Genomic DNA, 10,925 nt, shown 5'->3' with positions numbered 1-10,925 from the left:
CAAGAGCATGTCGATGTCAGCCCATGATGCCTGCGCACCTGAGGGTGATGCCCCTGCCTGAATTTCCCATGAGTGATGGTAGGGGGGAGGGGGAGGGGATGGGATAGAGGTGGGGCCCAGGGTCAGAAACCTGTGGAGCTCAGTCCTCCATAGGTTACCTCAGGGAAGTCTTGCCTTTTTTCCTCCCTCCCTCCTCTCTTTCTTCCTCAGAACCTTTTTCACTCTGGCTCTCTTATTTTCCCTCCCTCCCTTCCCTCTCTGCTCACCTCTTGGTGGGGTGTGGCAGGTGGTCTGCCAGCATACAGACCCTGTAGCAGATGTAGCAGCATGGTCTCTGGAGTCTGCCTCTGTTCCCTCCCCCTCCCCATCTGTCTAACTCTTCTCATCCTTCAGTGCTCAGCTTCAGCCCCATCTCCCCCAGGCAGCCTTCCCTGACTTCTTCCCTGCCCAGAGCAGCATGGGGTCCTCCTGACTAACCTCCTGTCACATCCATGCTCTGTAAATATGGGGCACTTTCAGTATTAAGAGATGTTTCAAGTATCCATGCCATATCTTCCCAACTGGATTGAAAGCCGCTTAAGGGTAGGGAGGGGCTGAATCTTATGCTTCTTTATGTTACTTTACATCACTCCCCTGCCCTCAAACCTTCAGTGATTTCTTACTGCACCCAGGGCCAAGTATTCATGTATCTATCCACCCGTCCACCCATCCACTCATTTATGTGTCCACCCATCATCCACCCATCCATCCATCCATGCATCCATCACTCATCTATCCATCTATCCATCCACCCACCCATCCATCCATCTATCCATCCTCCACCCATCCATTCACCTACCTATCCATCCACCTATCATCTATCCATCCACCCATTCCTCACCCATCCATCCATCCATGAATGCATCCCTCACTCATCCATCTACCCATCCACCCATCCATCTATCCATCCTCCACCCATCTACCCATCCACCCACCCACGCATCCATCTATCCACCTACCTGCCCACCTATCCATCTACCCATCATCTACCCATCCATCCATTCTTCACCCATCCATCAATCCATCTGCCCATCTATACGTCCACCCATCCACCCATCCATCCATGTACACATTCAATAAATACTTATTGAGTGCAGTGTTAGAGATGTGGAGATACATTAGACTATACCAAGGAGTCTTGGTAAGGAGGGAAACAATTATAAAACAGAGTGGTAAATCCTATGAATCAAGAGGTAGGAAGGTTGTGGGAATCAGAGCAACCCATATCCAAGTCACGCTCTGCCGCTTCCCACCTGAAGGAGCTTGGTCAAGTCACTTCCCTCCCTATGCCTCAGTTTCATCATCTCTAAAATGGGGATAATAGCCATTGCCACCTCACTGGGTTGTAGGGAGGACTCAGTGAGATGACACCTGGGAGGCAGCTGGCCCTCCCTCCTTCTTGTCATGTTAGTGCCACAGGGGCAGGGATCCGGGGCGCATGATAACTGTTTATGGAGAGCTGTGGCTCTGTCCCTGAATCTCAGGCAGCGGCTGCCTGCTGCTGCTCGAGTGAAGACGAACACCTGGGAGTTGATTTATCAACAAGCAGGGTTTGTGCAGTGTGGCCCCAAAGATGCTCTGAATCAAACTTCAACTTGATTGATATTTTTGAATTTCTCTCCCACCTCTGTCTGTTTAATACATTTTTGGGGAGGGGGCAGTTTCTAGAGGTCCCCTTTCCCCGGTCTTACCTCACAAGCAGAGAAACTCACCAGCATCACGTTTAAAGTTCAGATCCAAATTTTGATTCATCTACTTGCTTATGCTCTTGTGAGATGGAGGAGAATGATGGCAAGGAGGTCAGAGGGGCAAATCTTTGAATCTTCCGCTACCCCACCCCCCGCCATTTTCCAAAGGACACTCCTGCTGCCTTTCCCAGAACCTATTCATTTTCCTTGGAAACTTTGGTACTGTGTCTGCCCAGTGAATGGAGGGCAATGCCTTCTTTCTCTCCAGCAGCAGGTCTGCCTGAACAGAGGGACCCAGGGACCCGAGACAGGGATGGCGGGCAGCCAGTTCCAAGAGGTCTCGTTTCTCAGGTGTCGTCAGAATAAATACTAACGTTTGTCCTAGGATAGACCTTTTGTTCTCTTTCCTGCTAGACTTGCTGATGGGAAAAGAGCTATTTGGTAGGAGGTGAGAAAGGGGTCAGGTGCATGTTGCCAGAGATGGGAGTTTCTCAATTCTGAGTCTGAATACGAAGCCTTTTGAGTTGTGTGCTTGGTTTGAGATTTTAGTCACCTAGGCTCTCTCTCTTAAAATCTTGTTCCACTGACCACTGCTCAAATGGGATACAAATTATTATTTTAAAAAGCAAAATCAAAAACCTTGTTTTTGTAGCAGCACAGGCTTGTGTTTAGTTAGAAAAATACTCTTTGGAAATTCAATTTCCCCTGCTTCACAGTGGTGCAAGGTGAAGGAAAAAAAGTGGAGGAACCCACTTGAAAAAGAACAGAGTGCACTTTCACAATCTCTGTCTGTTTCTGTTTGCCTCCTCTGCCGCCACCATTAACCAGTGATCCAAGTCTTCTGCTTTAGAAACTGTCAGGCATTGAGTCAGACGCTGAATGGGTGGGAGGCTGTGTGATGGCTGTCTGGCATGCTTTGAACAAAGGCACAGCAGTGTTTTCTCTCTGCATAGTCAGCTCCAGATGTCAATCAGAAAACTGGCCTGGGGCATGTTTGGGATTCCAAAGAGTTTGTGTGCATAACTAATTCCAAGTGAGTATTCTCAACGAAATGAAATAAAGATAGTGTGGACTAACAGGACCGGCGTGGGAAGTGGGGGAGCGTGCTGCTCGCATTGCCTCTGCCGGCTGCTCACTGTGCCCCTGGGAGACCACCCATTGTGAACCTGGGGAGGTCACTCACTGAAACACTGGGGTGTTCACTTCCCCCAGCATCTGTCTGTGAAATGAGGTGGTTACAGCAGTTCTATTTGCAATCACTTACCCTGTGGAAACACATATGCTGGCATGTGTATAAGGATTTTTTTTTAAAGTCACAATGCCTTTGTAATTGCAAAAAATAGGAAATAATTTGGGAGTCCATCAAGAGGAGAATGGTTGAAGACATCACAGTACATTCCTACAGTGGGGTGCTATGAAGTGTTAAAAATGGCTGGGGCTGAGATGCCAGGGAGAATTCTTACACAGGTGATGTTGAGTTAAAGAAGCCAGACATGAAAGAGGCCCCAGTCCATTCATTTAAGCCCTGACCATGTTAATGTGCTGGTATTTGGAGGTGAGACCTTGAGGAGGTGATTAGAGTTATAAGAAGTCATGAGGTTAAAGCTCCCATCACGGAATCAGTGCCCTTGCAAGACGAGACCAGAGAGCTTGGCTCTCTCTCTCTCTCCACCATGCAAAATACAGTGGAGAAGGCAGCCGTCTGCAAGCCAAGGAGAGAGCCCTCACCAGGGTCCTCCATGCTGGCACCTGGATCTTGGACCCCCAGCCTCCAGAGCTGTGAGATATAAATGCCTGTTGCGTAAGCCACCCAGCCTAGTGGTACGACAGCCCGGGCTAAGTCCCTGTCATGTGAGTTCGAGTGCGTGAAGTTCAGCAACAGGCAAACCGAGCTGTGGTGTTACAGGTCAGGGGTGTGGTTACTAGAGGGCTTCGGGGTCTGGTCATGTTCTGTCCTTGATCTGACTGTTGGTCCCAGGGGTGCCTTTACTTTGTGAAAATGCATTCAGCTGTGTGCTTAAAATTTGTGCATTTTTATGATGTGTGTTATATTTCAGGATTTACTCTCTTCACAACTTTCGTACCTAACGTATAGTGGTGTTAATTGTATTTATCATGTTGACGTTACATCCCTAGTACTTAACCTGTCTTAGAACTGGGAGTTCCTACTTTTGACCACTTTCCTCCAATTCACCCTCCCCCTCCCCTGCCGCTGGTAATCAAATCTGATCCCTTTTTCTATGAGTTTGTTTGTTTTTCAGGTATACTTGACCTACAGATACTGTTAGTTCCTGTAACATAATGCAGTGATTTTTTTTTTCTATACATTTCAAAACAATCATCACCACAAGTCTAGTTAGGATATGTCACTGCCAAGATACCACTTAGTTACTGACTGTGTTCCCCACACTGTACATTTCATACCATGACTCACGTGACTCATTTACTTTGCAACTGGAAGTTTGTGGCTCAGTTTCCCTCACCTATTTCACTCATCCCCTCCACCCCCTTCCCCTCTGGCAACCACCTGTTTCTTCTCTGTATCTGTAATTTCATTTTTGTTTTGTTATGTTTGCTCATTTGCTCTGTTTTTTAGATTCTGCACAGAAGTATTTTGCTTCCTCTGTCTGACTTATGTCACTTAGCATAGTACCCTCTAGGTCCATCCATGTGGTCGCAAATGGCAAGATCTCATTCTTTTCTATGGCTGAGTGACACGGGCTGGGGTTAGTGCTGTCCCGGGGCCTGGGAAGCTGGCAGTGCCTCACAGAGCAAATTGCATTTGCGCTGGAAAATTTAAGTGACCAAATAGATTGGCCTTTGAAAATGCCAAATTGGTAGTGGAGATAAATGGATTGGGTAGGTCGGAAGGGAGGAGGCGTGGAGGGACAGCTCCGCGGGTGTGGAATTGCTGGCCGCAGCTTCTTGTGTCAGGGGATTAGCATCTGTGACATCTGCTGGCAGCAAACCGCTCTGTCCTCTGCCTTCCGGGAGCCAGGACTGGGTCTGAGCTGTCACCGCTCGGTGTTCCAGCCCCATGGGGACAGAGCTGTCCTTATTCCCAGCTTCTGGGGGAATGTTCTTGGTTGAGCGTTTCAGACTCAGGGTCACAATGAATTTCCTCCTGCTGTCCTTGTAATGAGACACTCTGAGACCCGGTTCCTCAGTTTTTGAAAATGTGAAAGTCTACAAACAGGGACAAACTGTTATTTAAAAATTACTAGTAGCCTCCCTTCTCTTCCCTTCCCTCTCCTTGCCTCCCCTGTCCTCCCCTTCCTTCCTCCACAGATGAAACAAACTCATCTGAGAAATCCGCTCAGAAGTCGAGAACAATGGGATGAACAAGTCACTGCATAATAATGATAACTGTGCATTCATTCATTCATTAATCACATATTTATGGAGCCTCTGCCATTTGCCAGGGCCTGTTCAGGACGCTAAGCATGCAACAGGGAACCAAACCCAAAAACCTGCCCTCATGGATCCCATATCCTGACTATAAGGTGGTGAGACAGATACTAAACAAAATAAATAGTAAGATAGTTGACTAATAATAAGTGCTGTGAAGAAAAACAAAAGTGGGAAATAGGATGAGGGAGCTGGCAATTTGGTGGGAATGGTGTGGGGGTGTCCAATTTTAAGTAGAGGACCAGGGATGGCCTCATTGGGAAGGTGACGTTTGAGCACAGGCCTGAAAGAGGCGAGGGAGTGAGTTGTAGGATCTGGAAAGAAATTCCAGGCAGAGGACACAGCCAGTGCAAAGGCCCTGAGGTGGGAGTGTGCTTGGTGTGGCTTAGGAGCAACAAGGAGGTGGGAGAGGGAGACAGCGGGGACCAGGGCAGGGATGGTGGGTGTGGGGCAGGGTGCCCCTCACAGGCCATGGCAAAGGCTTGGCTTTCAGAACCTGTGAGATGGCAGCCAAGGTGGGGGTGCTGAATGGAGGAGGACTGTGGTTTGACTTGCAGTTATAGAAGGATGCAGTGATAGAGGGCTCCATTGAGCACAGCAGGGAGGCGAGCAGCAGCGGGACCAAAGAGGATGCTCCTGCAATGACCCAGGGAAAGGGGGTGGGGACTCAGATCTGCAGGGGAGCAAGTGGTCAGAGTGTGACGTGATCCAGACGGTGAATGTCACGTGCAGGGGGCTGTGGGCCCTGACAGGCAGGCTGGATGTGGTGAGGGGCCCCCTCTGAGGAGGAATTTCCGAGTAGGGAGGCTGTGGGGGCGGCCCTCCTGGGATCTGTGAAGGAGCAGAGGACGCAGGTTTGTGTAGAGGGAGACTCGAGCTGTGAGGCAGTCACAGCAAAGGCCTCAGTCAATTCTGTGGGAAGCCAGGGGGCCTCCAGAGTTGCCCCGAATTCAGACAAGGAGGCCTTGCATTGACCAGTCCCTGGACGTGGGCCCCCCCTGAGGGTGGGGTGTGCACTTGGGCTCCGCAGCTCCCTTCTGCCCAGCCCATTCCAGAAGGACACCCCCTGGGTCTTAGGGATGCTCCCGGTGTGGGTAGTGAGTCCTGAGGGACCTGGAGATGCAGCACAGCCCTCACCCACTGAAGCCCCCCTGGGAGGCTTGGCCAGGCCCTTATAAGACGGTGAGTCTGGGGTTCCCGGGAGAGTGAGGACTGGTAGAATCCAGCCACTGTGATGTGTCCAGGATCTGGGCTGAGTTTTCCTTTGTGTTTCATAATTTTTGCAGCTGAATTTTGTAAAGTGAACCTGCGTCTAGAGATTTAAAGGAGGGGCCTCACTTATGTCAAGGTGGGGAGGGACGAGGAGCAGAGGCCTGGGGGAGGGGAAAGGGGGAAGCCAAGGGCATCAGACCAGGGTGCCAAGTGGCAGTGCACAGAGTGTGAACTAGTACCGTGGTGGGGATCCTCGGAAACTTCAGAAAGGCCTGGGAGGACACCTGATGATGTGTGTCTTTTCTGTTGTCAAGGAGACAGCGGTTCAGGCTGTTACCACTCAGAAAAGGGAAGGAGAAAGAGTCATCTTCCAAGGTCAAGGCCAAGGAATTGTAGGCATCAATTTCACAACTTTCGTCTGTTAACTGGGTAACCAGGCTTACAAGGACTGGGCCTTTTTCTAGCTAGGTCAGTGAAAACCCCATCTCTCTCTCTTTCCCCAGATCCTGGCAGTGACATATAGTAATGCCTGGAATTGTTGGTAGTCTACATTAGGGCCTTCATGCCAACAGATCTTGTTCAAGTCCTGTCTGTGCCATAGAGGAGCTGTGTGACTTTGGGTAAGTCACTCACCCTCTCTGAGGGTGCTTCTTCATCTATTAAGAGAACAATATCTACCTTATGGATTGCTGTAAGGGTGCAGGTAGGAAAGCACCTGTGAAAGCATCTCCCTTCGTCCTTGGCATTTGGGATGTTTCAAAGATTCAGTCTCTTTTCTGTCTATGTATCTAGGAGCCCACGATTTGGGCCTGAAAGGATGTGCCAGTTCCTTGGCTCTCAGGGAGAGGCGGGTACTTGGGTGCAGTGTTCCAGGAACTTCCCGCTTGGGCAAGTTTCTTATTCGTGTCAGGACCATTCTCCTCCACTCCATCCTCGAGTCGTGCCATGAGCACCACGGTTCTCCATCCACCCAGCCTGCTGATAAGCCAGCAACAATGTTATCACAGCTGGCAGGCCCTTTGGGGCAGCTCTCCTTTGTTGGGCAGTCTTGGCTCCCATGGGGGTTCTGGTTGGATGTAGGTTTAGATGGGCTGTTGAGAGGGCCTGGGGCAGGGCCTGGCTTCTAGCAGATGCTAAGTGAGTGTTCACCGGCTGAACGAGTGAATGAGAGAGAGCTCTGTAGACGGTGGGGCAAGACTTGGATCTGGAAAGAGCAAAAGCAGTGCTTCCATGTCACCATGTTGGGGGGGGAGTACGGCAGCACCAGGAGTTAGGAGGTTCCAGCCTAGCTTCTTCCTGTGTGTTCCTGGCCAAGTCATTTCACCTCTTTGAGCCTTTTACGAACACCTGTTAAGTGGAGTTAATAATTTAAGCTGTCAAATACTGTATAAACAGAAAACCAGTGCTGGCGAGGACGTGGAGAAATTGGAACCCTTGTGCACTGTTGGGGGAATGTAAAATGGTCCAGTTGGTAATGGAAAATCGTGTGGCAGTTCCTTAAAACATGCAGCATAGACTTACCATATAATCCAGCAATTCCACTTCTGGGTATATCCCCGAAAGAATGGAAAGTGGAGTCTTGAAGAGATGTTTGTCCAGCCTTCCATGTTCATAGCAGGATGATTCGCTTTAGCCGAAAGGTGGAAGCAACCCAAGTGTCTGTTGATGGGGGAAGGGGGATCACACCTCAGCTTTGAAGGGTGATTGAAATCTTCCTGTGCTGAAATCACCCTTTGATGAGCATTCACAAGAGATACAAATATCTTCATATTCTTTCCCCATTCAGAGAGATCTGTCAATATGCCTCTTTCCCAGGCCTCCTTGTCACTAGTTTCCTAGTGATGTTCCTTCCAAAGTTCCTGATCTTACAGCAAAACCATTTTTGACAGCTGGTGAGTTAGTATAGACTCTTACCTGGGCCATTTCTTCTTCCAGGCAAAACGTACAACCAGGTGCACTGTTCACGGTTTTCCCCGCCGGGAAGATCTCCTTTCACTGTCCTCTAGGGATGCCCCCGAAACGGACCGTAGAGCTACCGCACCCAGTTTTGGATTCTGAACCCAGTTCACTCTGACTCTGAAGCCACAAACGGTTCCGTTCTACTGCTGCCCACTTGGTTTCATCCTCAAGGTTCTGGTTTCACACTCTGTGGAGGGGCCCACCCCAGTAGAAGGGTCTGTTGCTGGTCAGGTCTCCTCTCTGTCAAGTTGAAGTGGTTCCCCATTCTGGATCAGCTCTCAGAATGCCTGCTCATAAGATGAGTGTCCCAAGACTGGATTCCCCGTGACAGCCCTTTGAATACTTGAAGGTATTGGTTGAGCCCTCCCTCTAGGCATTTCCGTCAGCGTCCTATTCAACCACTGCCATACGCTGTGATTTCTAGACTCCCCTCTAAGGGCCTCCAGTGCCCTAACGTGATTCCCACAGCCACAATGTAACCTCAAGACTCTGAGACCAAACCATGAGATTATATAGATTTTATTTCCAAGGGCAAGAAAGGTTATCAGACAGCAGGAAGTGGATAGAGTTAGCTCTTGGACAGCTATGTTTAGCCAACAGACATTTCATGAGTGTTGGACTGTGAGCAGGACATGAAGAGTCTGGTGATGGATCCTGGCCATGGACTACTGAGGACTGGGTCGGGAAGAAGAGCTCGAAGGAGCCCCCTTCTTGACATCAACAGCAGTGACACAGAATGAATGTCAAACGCCTCTCTTCCCCACCCAAAGCCCCTTTGTTACTCACAGGAGGTGGGAACCAGTATCAACGTCAAACTGGCCTGGGTCCTAGAATTAATGACGCTTGATCCTGTTGACACGATGAATGGTGGTGATGGTGATGGATACGTTGTTAGCCCTGAGTCACCCAAGCGTGCCGTTGCTGACAGCATTCCTGTTTTGATGCCTAAGCAAGATTAGAACAGTCTCGTAGTTGGTTTGTTCATTTTCCAGGCATTTTAAGAGGTACTTATTAACCCGCTACTATGTGATCTAGCTAGTGAGCAGCAAGGGACTTCCCACTGCCTTTGATCTACACTTTGATCTAAGCTACAACTCCTGGTTGTCTGCATTTTTGCAGCCTCAGTCTTTCTGGGCCTTTTAGTTCTCAGCTCTGTTTAACATTCTGTTCTTCTGTTTGCCATTTAAAAATTTCCTATGATTGTTTCTTTTAAATACTGAGGAGGGTTTTGGGCAAGCACACATTGCTGCTTAAAAAGTGCTCAAGATGTAATAATGGTATATTGTTTCAGTAAGCCACAAGTAGTCTGTCTGTCTGTAAATCTATCATCTAAATATATGCACAGAAAAACATACAGACACAGACACAGACACACACATATTACGTTTAGAGTGAAATACACACATACCCAGGGACACACATCCATGGTAATCCTGTCACCATGGGGACAGTTCTACAGGGGCTTAGAATCATCACTTAATGTATAAAGGTAACAACAGGTTCTATTAGTTCTTGGGATCTTGCTCTTTCTCAGTACCTGCTGTAATGAAACTTACATAGCTCTCCAGTTTAAGGAATTCAGTGCTCCTGTCAACCATGAAAACCTGTTTGTGGGCACTGAGTTATCTGACTGTATTTAAGGAGCATTTGTCAAATTATCGCTACTGCTTTCGTGATTGTCACGAGCATTCTGTTGAGGGCGGGCAGTGAATGATGGGGGGAAGCAGCAGGGTGAGACTGAGGGCTCTTCGTGGAGCCCCTGGGAGCCATTTCTGTGTGTGGCGTGGCCATCCAAGACAGGCCACTGACACATCAGTCACAGCGCTTCCCAGGTGGATACAATAGCCGTCCTCGTTTGGGACATCAGGACACACCGGTGGGCACTGCTGGGCTGGGCAGGCAGGGTGTAGGGTACTTGCTTTGCCCTGTGAAGTGAGGCTTCCCTGCTAGAGAACTCCAGGCCCAGATGCGTGAGGGGTCATTGGCAAGGATGCAGTGCAGGGGGTACCAGCCCACGAGTCTCCCCTTCCACCAGCAGGTGACTCAGGTCCAGGGCTGAAGGAGGGTTGCACCCTCATGCAGAGGGCTCAGGGAGAGACCTCTGAAAACCCGCAGACGTTTCACAGGGAGCCGGGCTGGTGTGGTGACAGCAGTGGGCCGTGCAGCCTGGGCTGGGGGCTGGCTCCGCTCCCAACACGCTGTGTGGCTTTGGAGCATCGCCTCACAATCCCAGCCTCGACTCTTCCCCAGGGAGCCGAGAGGGTCAGTGCTCAAGACTTGAGAAACCCCACGCGTCCTCCTCTCCCCCTCGGGGAGGTGGCCTTCTTGTGGTGATTACATTTTACATTTTTCTCTATTCCCCCCACCATGCCCACACAACACTCAGATGCCTGCCGCCTACAGATGAGCAGTGTGGCACAGAGGTCCAGAGCTCCAACGTGAGAGTCAGACAAGGGTTTAAATCCAGCTCAGAAAGATGGGTTCCATCAAAGTGCCCATCTCATAGAGCTGCGTGAGGACACAGGTGACCAGGAGCACCAGCAAGAGCCTGGCAGGGGAAGAGCTTGTGAGGACGAGCCCCAAGAACCCTGGAGGCTGGGCCCAGGGCAGCTCCGTGCC

The sequence above is a fragment of the Vicugna pacos genome, chromosome 17 (genome assembly GCF_048564905.1).
Source record: "Vicugna pacos chromosome 17, VicPac4, whole genome shotgun sequence".
NCBI lineage: Eukaryota > Metazoa > Chordata > Mammalia > Artiodactyla > Camelidae > Vicugna > Vicugna pacos.
This window is presented reverse-complemented; position numbering follows the sequence as displayed.